Below are 17052 nucleotides of genomic sequence, written 5' to 3'. Positions count from 1 at the left end.
AAAGAGGTGGAGTTATGCAGATCTAAAACGCGTGGATTGCAGCAGCAGCAAGCCGAAAAGTGCAGGCATGTGAGGGATCTAGAGGTTGACAGCATGTCTTCTTAACGGGAGTCCAGGTGGCCATCTCCACAAATGGACTTTTCAGAATCCTTGGGTGGCACCGTAGTCGGAAACCAATTCTGGTTATCGCTTCTCGGCCTTTTGGCTAAGATCAAGTGTAGTATCTGTTCTTATCAGTTTAATATCTGACACGTCCCCTATCTGGGGACCATATATTAAATGGATTTTTAGAACAGGGAGATGGAAAAAGAGCTTGCTCTGTCCACTCCACGCATTGACCTGGTATTGCAGTATCTCCAGGTCCGGTGCACCCCTTCTTTAATGCAGTTTCTAAAATCAGAAAGAATTGAATTCAATGCTTTTTGTTCATTTTGCTTGTTTGTCGGATTTTGGGATGGACTCTTTGGCTTTGCTTTTCTTCTCCTCATTGGATTTTTCATGTTAAAAGTTGCAGAAGCCAGATGACAAGCTCATTTTGGTTCAACTTCAGCAACTGTGCATTGCATTGCCATGTAATGTAATGTAATGCAATGCTATCTATCTAGCTCTCCCTCTATACTTCCTTTTGGATAAACAGACATATTAGGCAAGCATTTTGGAGCTTTCACCTAAATAACTACAGGTGGTGAGATAAGCTGCACAATATAATTGACCTTTCAGTATATTGTTGCACACACACCATCTATTTAGCAAATGCCCTTGTTATCAACAGCAGCCTTTTAAACTCACCTGAGCTAACAGGTATGTGAGCTGGTTACTCTGCTGCGCTTAAAATTTCTTTTTTGGTTTGCTACAATGCCTTTTCTGAAACGTTGTCTCCCTCTGCTGGAACACTGACTTCTTTCATTTAATGCCTGCAGACTATAAAAGAGAAACCAACCCAAAAAGTTTGGTTGATTAGTCTGTGGCATTCTTTTAAACTGTTGCTTATGGCGGTCTCTGTGAGCTTCTCAGTGACATTCAGCCATCCAGGTATCCCGCCTGCAGTAGACGGAATGTGGCAATGGAACGCTGGCTGCGCGTGTCATAATAGGCTCTGAGCCTTTATATACCTGCGCACAGCAGCAGCCACCTTCAGTCTGCTGCTGGACAGCCAGCAGCAGCAGCAGCAGGAGAGGTAATTAATCAGCAACCCTCCTGCTAAGGGTAGACAGCTGCTCGTTCCACCCCCCCCCCGCCTTAATTGGTTCTCCTCCCTTCCAACGGTGTTGAGGCGGGTGGGAACAGCCGGGGGTTGAGGGTACTGTGCTAAAAGAGGTGGAGTTATGCAGATCTAAAACGCGTGGATTGCAGCAGCAGCAAGCCGAAAAGTGCAGGCATGTGAGGGATCTAGAGGTTGACAGCATGTCTTCTTAACGGGAGTCCAGGTGGCCGTCTCCACAAATGGACTTTTCAGAATCCTTGGGTGGCACCGTAGTCGGAAACCAATTCTGGTTATCGCTTCTCGGCCTTTTGGCTAAGATCAAGTGTAGTATCTGTTCTTATCAGTTTAATATCTGATACGTCCCCTATCTGGGGACCATATATTAAATGGATTTTTAGAACAGGGAGATGGAAAAAGAGCTTGCTCTGTCCACTCCACGCATTGACCTGGTATTGCAGTATCTCCAGGACCGGTGCACCCCTTCTTTAATGCAGTTTCTAAAATCAGAAAGAATTGAATTCAATGCTTTTTGTTCATTTTGCTTGTTTGTCGGATTTTGGGATGGACTCTTTGGCTTTGCTTTTCTTCTCCTCATTGGATTTTTCATGTTAAAAGTTGCAGAAGCCAGATGACAAGCTCATTTTGGTTCAACTTCAGCAACTGTGCATTGCATTGCCATGTAATGTAATGTAATGCAATGCTATCTATCTAGCTCTCCCTCTATACTTCCTTTTGGATAAACAGACATATTAGGCAAGCATTTTGGAGCTTTCACCTAAATAACTACAGGTGGTGAGATAAGCTGCACAATATAATTGACCTTTCAGTATATTGTTGCACACACACCATCTATTTAGCAAATGCCCTTGTTATCAACAGCAGCCTTTTAAACTCACCTGAGCTAACAGGTATGTGAGCTGGTTACTCTGCTGCGCTTAAAATTTCTTTTTTGGTTTGCTACAATGCCTTTTCTGAAACGTTGTCTCCCTCTGCTGGAACACTGACTTCTTTCATTTAATGCCTGCAGACTATAAAAGAGAAACCAACCCAAAAAGTTTGGTTGATTAGTCTGTGGCATTCTTTTAAACTGTTGCTTATGGCGGTCTCTGTGAGCTTCTCAGTGACATTCAGCCATCCAGGTATCCCGCCTGCAGTAGACGGAATGTGGCAATGGAACGCTGGCTGCGCGTGTCATAATAGGCTCTGAGCCTTTATATACCTGCGCACAGCAGCAGCCACCTTCAGTCTGCTGCTGGACAGCCAGCAGCAGCAGCAGCAGGAGAGGTAATTAATCAGCAACCCTCCTGCTAAGGGTAGACAGCTGCTCGTTCCACCCCCCCCCCGCCTTAATTGGTTCTCCTCCCTTCCAACGGTGTTGAGGCGGGTGGGAACAGCCGGGGGTTGAGGGTACTGTGCTAAAAGAGGTGGAGTTATGCAGATCTAAAACGCGTGGATTGCAGCAGCAGCAAGCCGAAAAGTGCAGGCATGTGAGGGATCTAGAGGTTGACAGCATGTCTTCTTAACGGGAGTCCAGGTGGCCATCTCCACAAATGGACTTTTCAGAATCCTTGGGTGGCACCGTAGTCGGAAACCAATTCTGGTTATCGCTTCTCGGCCTTTTGGCTAAGATCAAGTGTAGTATCTGTTCTTATCAGTTTAATATCTGATACGTCCCCTATCTGGGGACCATATACTAAATGGATTTTTAGAACAGGGAGATGGAAAAAGAGCTTGCTCTGTCCACTCCACGCATTGACCTGGTATTGCAGTATCTCCAGGACCGGTGCACCCCTTCTTTAATGCAGTTTCTAAAATCAGAAAGAATTGAATTCAATGCTTTTTGTTCATTTTGCTTGTTTGTCGGATTTTGGGATGGACTCTTTGGCTTTGCTTTTCTTCTCCTCATTGGATTTTTCATGTTAAAAGTTGCAGAAGCCAGATGACAAGCTCATTTTGGTTCAACTTCAGCAACTGTGCATTGCATTGCCATGTAATGTAATGCAATGCAATGCTATCTATCTAGCTCTCCCTCTATACTTCCTTTTGGATAAACAGACATATTAGGCAAGCATTTTGGAGCTTTCACCTAAATAACTACAGGTGGTGAGATAAGCTGCACAATATAATTGACCTTTCAGTATATTGTTGCACACACACCATCTATTTAGCAAATGCCCTTGTTATCAACAGCAGCCTTATAAACTCACCTGAGCTAACAGGTATGTGAGCTGGTTACTCTGCTGCGCTTAAAATTTCTTTTTTGGTTTGCTACAATGCCTTTTCTGAAACGTTGTCTCCCTCTGCTGGAACACTGACTTCTTTCATTTAATGCCTGCAGACTATAAAAGAGAAACCAACCCAAAAAGTTTGGTTGATTAGTCTGTGGCATTCTTTTCAACTGTTGCTTATGGCGGTCTCTGTGAGCTTCTCAGTGACATTCAGCCATCCAGGTATCCCGCCTGCAGTAGACGGAATGTGGCAATGGAACGCTGGCTGCGCGTGTCATAATAGGCTCTGAGCCTTTATATACCTGCGCACAGCAGAAGCCACCTTCAGTCTGCTGCTGGACAGCCAGCAGCAGCAGCGGCAGGAGAGGTAATTAATCAGCAACCCTCCTGCTAAGGGTAGACAGCTGCTCGTTCCACCCCCCCCCCCGCCTTAATTGGTTCTCCTCCCTTCCAACGGTGTTGGGCGGGTGGGAACAGCCGGGGGTTGAGGGTACTGTGCTAAAAGAGGTGGAGTTATGCAGATCTAAAACGCGTGGATTGCAGCAGCAGCAAGCCGAAAAGTGCAGGCATGTGAGGGATCTAGAGGTTGACAGCATGTCTTCTTAACGGGAGTCCAGGTGGCCATCTCCACAAATGGACTTTTCAGAATCCTTGGGTGGCACCGTAGTCGGAAACCAATTCTGGTTATCGCTTCTCGGCCTTTTGGCTAAGATCAAGTGTAGTATCTGTTCTTATCAGTTTAATATCTGACACGTCCCCTATCTGGGGACCATATATTAAATGGATTTTTAGAACAGGGAGATGGAAAAAGAGCTTGCTCTGTCCACTCCACGCATTGACCTGGTATTGCAGTATCTCCAGGTCCGGTGCACCCCTTCTTTAATGCAGTTTCTAAAATCAGAAAGAATTGAATTCAATGCTTTTTGTTCATTTTGCTTGTTTGTCGGATTTTGGGATGGACTCTTTGGCTTTGCTTTTCTTCTCCTCATTGGATTTTTCATGTTAAAAGTTGCAGAAGCCAGATGACAAGCTCATTTTGGTTCAACTTCAGCAACTGTGCATTGCATTGCCATGTAATGTAATGTAATGCAATGCTATCTATCTAGCTCTCCCTCTATACTTCCTTTTGGATAAACAGACATATTAGGCAAGCATTTTGGAGCTTTCACCTAAATAACTACAGGTGGTGAGATAAGCTGCACAATATAATTGACCTTTCAGTATATTGTTGCACACACACCATCTATTTAGCAAATGCCCTTGTTATCAACAGCAGCCTTTTAAACTCACCTGAGCTAACAGGTATGTGAGCTGGTTACTCTGCTGCGCTTAAAATTTCTTTTTTGGTTTGCTACAATGCCTTTTCTGAAACGTTGTCTCCCTCTGCTGGAACACTGACTTCTTTCATTTAATGCCTGCAGACTATAAAAGAGAAACCAACCCAAAAAGTTTGGTTGATTAGTCTGTGGCATTCTTTTAAACTGTTGCTTATGGCGGTCTCTGTGAGCTTCTCAGTGACATTCAGCCATCCAGGTATCCCGCCTGCAGTAGACGGAATGTGGCAATGGAACGCTGGCTGCGCGTGTCATAATAGGCTCTGAGCCTTTATATACCTGCGCACAGCAGCAGCCACCTTCAGTCTGCTGCTGGACAGCCAGCAGCAGCAGCAGCAGGAGAGGTAATTAATCAGCAACCCTCCTGCTAAGGGTAGACAGCTGCTCGTTCCACCCCCCCCCGCCTTAATTGGTTCTCCTCCCTTCCAACGGTGTTGAGGCGGGTGGGAACAGCCGGGGGTTGAGGGTACTGTGCTAAAAGAGGTGGAGTTATGCAGATCTAAAACGCGTGGATTGCAGCAGCAGCAAGCCGAAAAGTGCAGGCATGTGAGGGATCTAGAGGTTGACAGCATGTCTTCTTAACGGGAGTCCAGGTGGCCGTCTCCACAAATGGACTTTTCAGAATCCTTGGGTGGCACCGTAGTCGGAAACCAATTCTGGTTATCGCTTCTCGGCCTTTTGGCTAAGATCAAGTGTAGTATCTGTTCTTATCAGTTTAATATCTGATACGTCCCCTATCTGGGGACCATATATTAAATGGATTTTTAGAACAGGGAGATGGAAAAAGAGCTTGCTCTGTCCACTCCACGCATTGACCTGGTATTGCAGTATCTCCAGGACCGGTGCACCCCTTCTTTAATGCAGTTTCTAAAATCAGAAAGAATTGAATTCAATGCTTTTTGTTCATTTTGCTTGTTTGTCGGATTTTGGGATGGACTCTTTGGCTTTGCTTTTCTTCTCCTCATTGGATTTTTCATGTTAAAAGTTGCAGAAGCCAGATGACAAGCTCATTTTGGTTCAACTTCAGCAACTGTGCATTGCATTGCCATGTAATGTAATGTAATGCAATGCTATCTATCTAGCTCTCCCTCTATACTTCCTTTTGGATAAACAGACATATTAGGCAAGCATTTTGGAGCTTTCACCTAAATAACTACAGGTGGTGAGATAAGCTGCACAATATAATTGACCTTTCAGTATATTGTTGCACACACACCATCTATTTAGCAAATGCCCTTGTTATCAACAGCAGCCTTTTAAACTCACCTGAGCTAACAGGTATGTGAGCTGGTTACTCTGCTGCGCTTAAAATTTCTTTTTTGGTTTGCTACAATGCCTTTTCTGAAACGTTGTCTCCCTCTGCTGGAACACTGACTTCTTTCATTTAATGCCTGCAGACTATAAAAGAGAAACCAACCCAAAAAGTTTGGTTGATTAGTCTGTGGCATTCTTTTAAACTGTTGCTTATGGCGGTCTCTGTGAGCTTCTCAGTGACATTCAGCCATCCAGGTATCCCGCCTGCAGTAGACGGAATGTGGCAATGGAACGCTGGCTGCGCGTGTCATAATAGGCTCTGAGCCTTTATATACCTGCGCACAGCAGCAGCCACCTTCAGTCTGCTGCTGGACAGCCAGCAGCAGCAGCAGCAGGAGAGGTAATTAATCAGCAACCCTCCTGCTAAGGGTAGACAGCTGCTCGTTCCACCCCCCCCCCGCCTTAATTGGTTCTCCTCCCTTCCAACGGTGTTGAGGCGGGTGGGAACAGCCGGGGGTTGAGGGTACTGTGCTAAAAGAGGTGGAGTTATGCAGATCTAAAACGCGTGGATTGCAGCAGCAGCAAGCCGAAAAGTGCAGGCATGTGAGGGATCTAGAGGTTGACAGCATGTCTTCTTAACGGGAGTCCAGGTGGCCATCTCCACAAATGGACTTTTCAGAATCCTTGGGTGGCACCGTAGTCGGAAACCAATTCTGGTTATCGCTTCTCGGCCTTTTGGCTAAGATCAAGTGTAGTATCTGTTCTTATCAGTTTAATATCTGATACGTCCCCTATCTGGGGACCATATATTAAATGGATTTTTAGAACAGGGAGATGGAAAAAGAGCTTGCTCTGTCCACTCCACGCATTGACCTGGTATTGCAGTATCTCCAGGACCGGTGCACCCCTTCTTTAATGCAGTTTCTAAAATCAGAAAGAATTGAATTCAATGCTTTTTGTTCATTTTGCTTGTTTGTCGGATTTTGGGATGGACTCTTTGGCTTTGCTTTTCTTCTCCTCATTGGATTTTTCATGTTAAAAGTTGCAGAAGCCAGATGACAAGCTCATTTTGGTTCAACTTCAGCAACTGTGCATTGCATTGCCATGTAATGTAATGTAATGCAATGCTATCTATCTAGCTCTCCCTCTATACTTCCTTTTGGATAAACAGACATATTAGGCAAGCATTTTGGAGCTTTCACCTAAATAACTACAGGTGGTGAGATAAGCTGCACAATATAATTGACCTTTCAGTATATTGTTGCACACACACCATCTATTTAGCAAATGCCCTTGTTATCAACAGCAGCCTTTTAAACTCACCTGAGCTAACAGGTATGTGAGCTGGTTACTCTGCTGCGCTTAAAATTTCTTTTTTGGTTTGCTACAATGCCTTTTCTGAAACGTTGTCTCCCTCTGCTGGAACACTGACTTCTTTCATTTAATGCCTGCAGACTATAAAAGAGAAACCAACCCAAAAAGTTTGGTTGATTAGTCTGTGGCATTCTTTTAAACTGTTGCTTATGGCGGTCTCTGTGAGCTTCTCAGTGACATTCAGCCATCCAGGTATCCCGCCTGCAGTAGACGGAATGTGGCAATGGAACGCTGGCTGCGCGTGTCATAATAGGCTCTGAGCCTTTATATACCTGCGCACAGCAGCAGCCACCTTCAGTCTGCTGCTGGACAGCCAGCAGCAGCAGCAGCAGGAGAGGTAATTAATCAGCAACCCTCCTGCTAAGGGTAGACAGCTGCTCGTTCCACCCCCCCCCCGCCTTAATTGGTTCTCCTCCCTTCCAACGGTGTTGAGGCGGGTGGGAACAGCCGGGGGTTGAGGGTACTGTGCTAAAAGAGGTGGAGTTATGCAGATCTAAAACGCGTGGATTGCAGCAGCAGCAAGCCGAAAAGTGCAGGCATGTGAGGGATCTAGAGGTTGACAGCATGTCTTCTTAACGGGAGTCCAGGTGGCCATCTCCACAAATGGACTTTTCAGAATCCTTGGGTGGCACCGTAGTCGGAAACCAATTCTGGTTATCGCTTCTCGGCCTTTTGGCTAAGATCAAGTGTAGTATCTGTTCTTATCAGTTTAATATCTGATACGTCCCCTATCTGGGGACCATATATTAAATGGATTTTTAGAACAGGGAGATGGAAAAAGAGCTTGCTCTGTCCACTCCACGCATTGACCTGGTATTGCAGTATCTCCAGGACCGGTGCACCCCTTCTTTAATGCAGTTTCTAAAATCAGAAAGAATTGAATTCAATGCTTTTTGTTCATTTTGCTTGTTTGTCGGATTTTGGGATGGACTCTTTGGCTTTGCTTTTCTTCTCCTCATTGGATTTTTCATGTTAAAAGTTGCAGAAGCCAGATGACAAGCTCATTTTGGTTCAACTTCAGCAACTGTGCATTGCATTGCCATGTAATGTAATGTAATGCAATGCTATCTATCTAGCTCTCCCTCTATACTTCCTTTTGGATAAACAGACATATTAGGCAAGCATTTTGGAGCTTTCACCTAAATAACTACAGGTGGTGAGATAAGCTGCACAATATAATTGACCTTTCAGTATATTGTTGCACACACACCATCTATTTAGCAAATGCCCTTGTTATCAACAGCAGCCTTTTAAACTCACCTGAGCTAACAGGTATGTGAGCTGGTTACTCTGCTGCGCTTAAAATTTCTTTTTTGGTTTGCTACAATGCCTTTTCTGAAACGTTGTCTCCCTCTGCTGGAACACTGACTTCTTTCATTTAATGCCTGCAGACTATAAAAGAGAAACCAACCCAAAAAGTTTGGTTGATTAGTCTGTGGCATTCTTTTAAACTGTTGCTTATGGCGGTCTCTGTGAGCTTCTCAGTGACATTCAGCCATCCAGGTATCCCGCCTGCAGTAGACGGAATGTGGCAATGGAACGCTGGCTGCGCGTGTCATAATAGGCTCTGAGCCTTTATATACCTGCGCACAGCAGCAGCCACCTTCAGTCTGCTGCTGGACAGCCAGCAGCAGCAGCAGCAGGAGAGGTAATTAATCAGCAACCCTCCTGCTAAGGGTAGACAGCTGCTCGTTCCACCCCCCCCCGCCTTAATTGGTTCTCCTCCCTTCCAACGGTGTTGAGGCGGGTGGGAACAGCCGGGGGTTGAGGGTACTGTGCTAAAAGAGGTGGAGTTATGCAGATCTAAAACGCGTGGATTGCAGCAGCAGCAAGCCGAAAAGTGCAGGCATGTGAGGGATCTAGAGGTTGACAGCATGTCTTCTTAACGGGAGTCCAGGTGGCCATCTCCACAAATGGACTTTTCAGAATCCTTGGGTGGCACCGTAGTCGGAAACCAATTCTGGTTATCGCTTCTCGGCCTTTTGGCTAAGATCAAGTGTAGTATCTGTTCTTATCAGTTTAATATCTGATACGTCCCCTATCTGGGGACCATATATTAAATGGATTTTTAGAACAGGGAGATGGAAAAAGAGCTTGCTCTGTCCACTCCACGCATTGACCTGGTATTGCAGTATCTCCAGGACCGGTGCACCCCTTCTTTAATGCAGTTTCTAAAATCAGAAAGAATTGAATTCAATGCTTTTTGTTCATTTTGCTTGTTTGTCGGATTTTGGGATGGACTCTTTGGCTTTGCTTTTCTTCTCCTCATTGGATTTTTCATGTTAAAAGTTGCAGAAGCCAGATGACAAGCTCATTTTGGTTCAACTTCAGCAACTGTGCATTGCATTGCCATGTAATGTAATGTAATGCAATGCTATCTATCTAGCTCTCCCTCTATACTTCCTTTTGGATAAACAGACATATTAGGCAAGCATTTTGGAGCTTTCACCTAAATAACTACAGGTGGTGAGATAAGCTGCACAATATAATTGACCTTTCAGTATATTGTTGCACACACACCATCTATTTAGCAAATGCCCTTGTTATCAACAGCAGCCTTTTAAACTCACCTGAGCTAACAGGTATGTGAGCTGGTTACTCTGCTGCGCTTAAAATTTCTTTTTTGGTTTGCTACAATGCCTTTTCTGAAACGTTGTTTCCCTCTGCTGGAACACTGACTTCTTTCATTTAATGCCTGCAGACTATAAAAGAGAAACCAACCCAAAAAGTTTGGTTGATTAGTCTGTGGCATTCTTTTAAACTGTTGCTTATGGCGGTCTCTGTGAGCTTCTCAGTGACATTCAGCCATCCAGGTATCCCGCCTGCAGTAGACGGAATGTGGCAATGGAACGCTGGCTGCGCGTGTCATAATAGGCTCTGAGCCTTTATATACCTGCGCACAGCAGCAGCCACCTTCAGTCTGCTGCTGGACAGCCAGCAGCAGCAGCAGCAGGAGAGGTAATTAATCAGCAACCCTCCTGCTAAGGGTAGACAGCTGCTCGTTCCACCCCCCCCCCCCGCCTTAATTGGTTCTCCTCCCTTCCAACGGTGTTGAGGCGGGTGGGAACAGCCGGGGGTTGAGGGTACTGTGCTAAAAGAGGTGGAGTTATGCAGATCTAAAACGCGTGGATTGCAGCAGCAGCAAGCCGAAAAGTGCAGGCATGTGAGGGATCTAGAGGTTGACAGCATGTCTTCTTAACGGGAGTCCAGGTGGCCATCTCCACAAATGGACTTTTCAGAATCCTTGGGTGGCACCGTAGTCGGAAACCAATTCTGGTTATCGCTTCTCGGCCTTTTGGCTAAGATCAAGTGTAGTATCTGTTCTTATCAGTTTAATATCTGATACGTCCCCTATCTGGGGACCATATATTAAATGGATTTTTAGAACAGGGAGATGGAAAAAGAGCTTGCTCTGTCCACTCCACGCATTGACCTGGTATTGCAGTATCTCCAGGACCGGTGCACCCCTTCTTTAATGCAGTTTCTAAAATCAGAAAGAATTGAATTCAATGCTTTTTGTTCATTTTGCTTGTTTGTCGGATTTTGGGATGGACTCTTTGGCTTTGCTTTTCTTCTCCTCATTGGATTTTTCATGTTAAAAGTTGCAGAAGCCAGATGACAAGCTCATTTTGGTTCAACTTCAGCAACTGTGCATTGCATTGCCATGTAATGTAATGTAATGCAATGCTATCTATCTAGCTCTCCCTCTATACTTCCTTTTGGATAAACAGACATATTAGGCAAGCATTTTGGAGCTTTCACCTAAATAACTACAGGTGGTGAGATAAGCTGCACAATATAATTGACCTTTCAGTATATTGTTGCACACACACCATCTATTTAGCAAATGCCCTTGTTATCAACAGCAGCCTTTTAAACTCACCTGAGCTAACAGGTATGTGAGCTGGTTACTCTGCTGCGCTTAAAATTTCTTTTTTGGTTTGCTACAATGCCTTTTCTGAAACGTTGTCTCCCTCTGCTGGAACACTGACTTCTTTCATTTAATGCCTGCAGACTATAAAAGAGAAACCAACCCAAAAAGTTTGGTTGATTAGTCTGTGGCATTCTTTTAAACTGTTGCTTATGGCGGTCTCTGTGAGCTTCTCAGTGACATTCAGCCATCCAGGTATCCCGCCTGCAGTAGACGGAATGTGGCAATGGAACGCTGGCTGCGCGTGTCATAATAGGCTCTGAGCCTTTATATACCTGCGCACAGCAGCAGCCACCTTCAGTCTGCTGCTGGACAGCCAGCAGCAGCAGCAGCAGGAGAGGTAATTAATCAGCAACCCTCCTGCTAAGGGTAGACAGCTGCTCGTTCCACCCCCCCCCCGCCTTAATTGGTTCTCCTCCCTTCCAACGGTGTTGAGGCGGGTGGGAACAGCCGGGGGTTGAGGGTACTGTGCTAAAAGAGGTGGAGTTATGCAGATCTAAAACGCGTGGATTGCAGCAGCAGCAAGCCGAAAAGTGCAGGCATGTGAGGGATCTAGAGGTTGACAGCATGTCTTCTTAACGGGAGTCCAGGTGGCCATCTCCACAAATGGACTTTTCAGAATCCTTGGGTGGCACCGTAGTCGGAAACCAATTCTGGTTATCGCTTCTCGGCCTTTTGGCTAAGATCAAGTGTAGTATCTGTTCTTATCAGTTTAATATCTGATACGTCCCCTATCTGGGAACCATATATTAAATGGATTTTTAGAACAGGGAGATGGAAAAAGAGCTTGCTCTGTCCACTCCACGCATTGACCTGGTATTGCAGTATCTCCAGGACCGGTGCACCCCTTCTTTAATGCAGTTTCTAAAATCAGAAAGAATTGAATTCAATGCTTTTTGTTCATTTTGCTTGTTTGTCGGATTTTGGGATGGACTCTTTGGCTTTGCTTTTCTTCTCCTCATTGGATTTTTCATGTTAAAAGTTGCAGAAGCCAGATGACAAGCTCATTTTGGTTCAACTTCAGCAACTGTGCATTGCATTGCCATGTAATGTAATGTAATGCAATGCTATCTATCTAGCTCTCCCTCTATACTTCCTTTTGGATAAACAGACATATTAGGCAAGCATTTTGGAGCTTTCACCTAAATAACTACAGGTGGTGAGATAAGCTGCACAATATAATTGACCTTTCAGTATATTGTTGCACACACACCATCTATTTAGCAAATGCCCTTGTTATCAACAGCAGCCTTTTAAACTCACCTGAGCTAACAGGTATGTGAGCTGGTTACTCTGCTGTGCTTAAAATTTCTTTTTTGGTTTGCTACAATGCCTTTTCTGAAACGTTGTCTCCCTCTGCTGGAACACTGACTTCTTTCATTTAATGCCTGCAGACTATAAAAGAGAAACCAACCCAAAAAGTTTGGTTGATTAGTCTGTGGCATTCTTTTAAACTGTTGCTTATGGCGGTCTCTGTGAGCTTCTCAGTGACATTCAGCCATCCAGGTATCCCGCCTGCAGTAGACGGAATGTGGCAATGGAACGCTGGCTGCGCGTGTCATAATAGGCTCTGAGCCTTTATATACCTGCGCACAGCAGCAGCCACCTTCAGTCTGCTGCTGGACAGCCAGCAGCAGCAGCAGCAGGAGAGGTAATTAATCAGCAACCCTCCTGCTAAGGGTAGACAGCTGCTCGTTCCACCCCCCCCCCCCCCGCCTTAATTGGTTCTCCTCCCTTCCAACGGTGTTGAGGCGGGTGGGAACAGCCGGGGGTTGAGGGTACTGTGCTAAAAGAGGTGGAGTTATGCAGATCTAAAACGCGTGGATTGCAGCAGCAGCAAGCCGAAAAGTGCAGGCATGTGAGGGATCTAGAGGTTGACAGCATGTCTTCTTAACGGGAGTCCAGGTGGCCATCTCCACAAATGGACTTTTCAGAATCCTTGGGTGGCACCGTAGTCGGAAACCAATTCTGGTTATCGCTTCTCGGCCTTTTGGCTAAGATCAAGTGTAGTATCTGTTCTTATCAGTTTAATATCTGATACGTCCCCTATCTGGGGACCATATATTAAATGGATTTTTAGAACAGGGAGATGGAAAAAGAGCTTGCTCTGTCCACTCCACGCATTGACCTGGTATTGCAGTATCTCCAGGACCGGTGCACCCCTTCTTTAATGCAGTTTCTAAAATCAGAAAGAATTGAATTCAATGCTTTTTGTTCATTTTGCTTGTTTGTCGGATTTTGGGATGGACTCTTTGGCTTTGCTTTTCTTCTCCTCATTGGATTTTTCATGTTAAAAGTTGCAGAAGCCAGATGACAAGCTCATTTTGGTTCAACTTCAGCAACTGTGCATTGCATTGCCATGTAATGTAATGTAATGCAATGCTATCTATCTAGCTCTCCCTCTATACTTCCTTTTGGATAAACAGACATATTAGGCAAGCATTTTGGAGCTTTCACCTAAATAACTACAGGTGGTGAGATAAGCTGCACAATATAATTGACCTTTCAGTATATTGTTGCACACACACCATCTATTTAGCAAATGCCCTTGTTATCAACAGCAGCCTTTTAAACTCACCTGAGCTAACAGGTATGTGAGCTGGTTACTCTGCTGCGCTTAAAATTTCTTTTTTGGTTTGCTACAATGCCTTTTCTGAAACGTTGTCTCCCTCTGCTGGAACACTGACTTCTTTCATTTAATGCCTGCAGACTATAAAAGAGAAACCAACCCAAAAAGTTTGGTTGATTAGTCTGTGGCATTCTTTTAAACTGTTGCTTATGGCGGTCTCTGTGAGCTTCTCAGTGACATTCAGCCATCCAGGTATCCCGCCTGCAGTAGACGGAATGTGGCAATGGAACGCTGGCTGCGCGTGTCATAATAGGCTCTGAGCCTTTATATACCTGCGCACAGCAGCAGCCACCTTCAGTCTGCTGCTGGACAGCCAGCAGCAGCAGCAGCAGGAGAGGTAATTAATCAGCAACCCTCCTGCTAAGGGTAGACAGCTGCTCGTTCCACCCCCCCCCCCCCCGCCTTAATTGGTTCTCCTCCCTTCCAACGGTGTTGAGGCGGGTGGGAACAGCCGGGGGTTGAGGGTACTGTGCTAAAAGAGGTGGAGTTATGCAGATCTAAAACGCGTGGATTGCAGCAGCAGCAAGCCGAAAAGTGCAGGCATGTGAGGGATCTAGAGGTTGACAGCATGTCTTCTTAACGGGAGTCCAGGTGGCCATCTCCACAAATGGACTTTTCAGAATCCTTGGGTGGCACCGTAGTCGGAAACCAATTCTGGTTATCGCTTCTCGGCCTTTTGGCTAAGATCAAGTGTAGTATCTGTTCTTATCAGTTTAATATCTGATACGTCCCCTATCTGGGGACCATATATTAAATGGATTTTTAGAACAGGGAGATGGAAAAAGAGCTTGCTCTGTCCACTCCACGCATTGACCTGGTATTGCAGTATCTCCAGGACCGGTGCACCCCTTCTTTAATGCAGTTTCTAAAATCAGAAAGAATTGAATTCAATGCTTTTTGTTCATTTTGCTTGTTTGTCGGATTTTGGGATGGACTCTTTGGCTTTGCTTTTCTTCTCCTCATTGGATTTTTCATGTTAAAAGTTGCAGAAGCCAGATGACAAGCTCATTTTGGTTCAACTTCAGCAACTGTGCATTGCATTGCCATGTAATGTAATGTAATGCAATGCTATCTATCTAGCTCTCCCTCTATACTTCCTTTTGGATAAACAGACATATTAGGCAAGCATTTTGGAGCTTTCACCTAAATAACTACAGGTGGTGAGATAAGCTGCACAATATAATTGACCTTTCAGTATATTGTTGCACACACACCATCTATTTAGCAAATGCCCTTGTTATCAACAGCAGCCTTTTAAACTCACCTGAGCTAACAGGTATGTGAGCTGGTTACTCTGCTGCGCTTAAAATTTCTTTTTTGGTTTGCTACAATGCCTTTTCTGAAACGTTGTCTCCCTCTGCTGGAACACTGACTTCTTTCATTTAATGCCTGCAGACTATAAAAGAGAAACCAACCCAAAAAGTTTGGTTGATTAGTCTGTGGCATTCTTTTAAACTGTTGCTTATGGCGGTCTCTGTGAGCTTCTCAGTGACATTCAGCCATCCAGGTATCCCGCCTGCAGTAGACGGAATGTGGCAATGGAACGCTGGCTGCGCGTGTCATAATAGGCTCTGAGCCTTTATATACCTGCGCACAGCAGCAGCCACCTTCAGTCTGCTGCTGGACAGCCAGCAGCAGCAGCAGCAGGAGAGGTAATTAATCAGCAACCCTCCTGCTAAGGGTAGACAGCTGCTCGTTCCACCCCCCCCCCGCCTTAATTGGTTCTCCTCCCTTCCAACGGTGTTGAGGCGGGTGGGAACAGCCGGGGGTTGAGGGTACTGTGCTAAAAGAGGTGGAGTTATGCAGATCTAAAACGCGTGGATTGCAGCAGCAGCAAGCCGAAAAGTGCAGGCATGTGAGGGATCTAGAGGTTGACAGCATGTCTTCTTAACGGGAGTCCAGGTGGCCATCTCCACAAATGGACTTTTCAGAATCCTTGGGTGGCACCGCAGTCGGAAACCAATTCTGGTTATCGCTTCTCGGCCTTTTGGCTAAGATCAAGTGTAGTATCTGTTCTTATCAGTTTAATATCTGATACGTCCCCTATCTGGGGACCATATATTAAATGGATTTTTAGAACAGGGAGATGGAAAAAGAGCTTGCTCTGTCCACTCCACGCATTGACCTGGTATTGCAGTATCTCCAGGACCGGTGCACCCCTTCTTTAATGCAGTTTCTAAAATCAGAAAGAATTGAATTCAATGCTTTTTGTTCATTTTGCTTGTTTGTCGGATTTTGGGATGGACTCTTTGGCTTTGCTTTTCTTCTCCTCATTGGATTTTTCATGTTAAAAGTTGCAGAAGCCAGATGACAAGCTCATTTTGGTTCAACTTCAGCAACTGTGCATTGCATTGCCATGTAATGTAATGTAATGCAATGCTATCTATCTAGCTCTCCCTCTATACTTCCTTTTGGATAAACAGACATATTAGGCAAGCATTTTGGAGCTTTCACCTAAATAACTACAGGTGGTGAGATAAGCTGCACAATATAATTGACCTTTCAGTATATTGTTGCACACACACCATCTATTTAGCAAATGCCCTTCTTATCAACAGCAGCCTTTTAAACTCACCTGAGCTAACAGGTATGTGAGCTGGTTACTCTGCTGCGCTTAAAATTTCTTTTTTGGTTTGCTACAATGCCTTTTCTGAAACGTTGTCTCCCTCTGCTGGAACACTGACTTCTTTCATTTAATGCCTGCAGACTATAAAAGAGAAACCAACCCAAAAAGTTTGGTTGATTAGTCTGTGGCATTCTTTTAAACTGTTGCTTATGGCGGTCTCTGTGAGCTTCTCAGTGACATTCAGCCATCCAGGTATCCCGCCTGCAGTAGACGGAATGTGGCAATGGAACGCTGGCTGCGCGTGTCATAATAGGCTCTGAGCCTTTATATACCTGCGCACAGCAGCAGCCACCTTCAGTCTGCTGCTGGACAGCCAGCAGCAGCAGCAGCAGGAGAGGTAATTAATCAGCAACCCTCCTGCTAAGGGTAGACAGCTGCTCGTTCCACCCCCCCCCCCCGCCTTAATTGGTTCTCCTCCCTTCCAACGGTGTTGAGGCGGGTGGGAACAGCCGGGGGTTGAGGGTACTGTGCT

At 45.2% G+C, this 17052-nt stretch overlaps 13 non-coding genes across 13 annotated transcripts; all 13 read left to right on the top strand.

The window, feature by feature from the left end:
- The first annotated feature begins 185 nt into the window (after positions 1-185).
- LOC141185026 (U2 spliceosomal RNA) lies at positions 186-376 on the top strand. Its single transcript, XR_012259726.1, has one exon. It is a non-coding gene; the product is annotated as a U2 spliceosomal RNA (small nuclear RNA).
- A 1120-nt stretch (positions 377-1496) lies between these two features.
- LOC141188389 (U2 spliceosomal RNA) lies at positions 1497-1687 on the top strand. The gene has a single exon (XR_012262487.1). It is a non-coding gene; the product is annotated as a U2 spliceosomal RNA (small nuclear RNA).
- A 1120-nt stretch (positions 1688-2807) lies between these two features.
- Positions 2808-2998, top strand: LOC141184650 (U2 spliceosomal RNA). Its single transcript, XR_012259385.1, has one exon. It is a non-coding gene; the product is annotated as a U2 spliceosomal RNA (small nuclear RNA).
- Positions 2999-4118: 1120 nt separating this feature from the next.
- LOC141185025 (U2 spliceosomal RNA) lies at positions 4119-4309 on the top strand. The gene has a single exon (XR_012259725.1). It is a non-coding gene; the product is annotated as a U2 spliceosomal RNA (small nuclear RNA).
- A 1119-nt stretch (positions 4310-5428) lies between these two features.
- Positions 5429-5619, top strand: LOC141188388 (U2 spliceosomal RNA). The gene has a single exon (XR_012262486.1). It is a non-coding gene; the product is annotated as a U2 spliceosomal RNA (small nuclear RNA).
- A 1120-nt stretch (positions 5620-6739) lies between these two features.
- On the top strand, positions 6740-6930 carry LOC141188387 (U2 spliceosomal RNA). The gene has a single exon (XR_012262485.1). It is a non-coding gene; the product is annotated as a U2 spliceosomal RNA (small nuclear RNA).
- A 1120-nt stretch (positions 6931-8050) lies between these two features.
- LOC141188386 (U2 spliceosomal RNA) lies at positions 8051-8241 on the top strand. The gene has a single exon (XR_012262484.1). It is a non-coding gene; the product is annotated as a U2 spliceosomal RNA (small nuclear RNA).
- A 1119-nt stretch (positions 8242-9360) lies between these two features.
- Positions 9361-9551, top strand: LOC141188385 (U2 spliceosomal RNA). The gene has a single exon (XR_012262483.1). It is a non-coding gene; the product is annotated as a U2 spliceosomal RNA (small nuclear RNA).
- A 1122-nt stretch (positions 9552-10673) lies between these two features.
- Positions 10674-10864, top strand: LOC141188384 (U2 spliceosomal RNA). Its single transcript, XR_012262482.1, has one exon. It is a non-coding gene; the product is annotated as a U2 spliceosomal RNA (small nuclear RNA).
- A 1120-nt stretch (positions 10865-11984) lies between these two features.
- On the top strand, positions 11985-12175 carry LOC141184923 (U2 spliceosomal RNA). The gene has a single exon (XR_012259633.1). It is a non-coding gene; the product is annotated as a U2 spliceosomal RNA (small nuclear RNA).
- A 1124-nt stretch (positions 12176-13299) lies between these two features.
- On the top strand, positions 13300-13490 carry LOC141188383 (U2 spliceosomal RNA). Its single transcript, XR_012262481.1, has one exon. It is a non-coding gene; the product is annotated as a U2 spliceosomal RNA (small nuclear RNA).
- A 1124-nt stretch (positions 13491-14614) lies between these two features.
- LOC141188381 (U2 spliceosomal RNA) lies at positions 14615-14805 on the top strand. The gene has a single exon (XR_012262479.1). It is a non-coding gene; the product is annotated as a U2 spliceosomal RNA (small nuclear RNA).
- A 1120-nt stretch (positions 14806-15925) lies between these two features.
- Positions 15926-16116, top strand: LOC141188380 (U2 spliceosomal RNA). The gene has a single exon (XR_012262478.1). It is a non-coding gene; the product is annotated as a U2 spliceosomal RNA (small nuclear RNA).
- Positions 16117-17052: the final 936 nt, after the last annotated feature.

Source organism: Phyllobates terribilis, unplaced genomic scaffold (genome assembly GCF_046119375.1).
Source record: "Phyllobates terribilis strain yellow unplaced genomic scaffold, ASM4611937v1 Scaffold_40__1_contigs__length_11209783, whole genome shotgun sequence".
Classification (NCBI taxonomy): Eukaryota; Metazoa; Chordata; class Amphibia; order Anura; family Dendrobatidae; genus Phyllobates; species Phyllobates terribilis.
The sequence above is the reverse complement of the archived record's forward strand: the minus strand, read 5'-3'. Positions and strand labels throughout refer to the sequence as shown.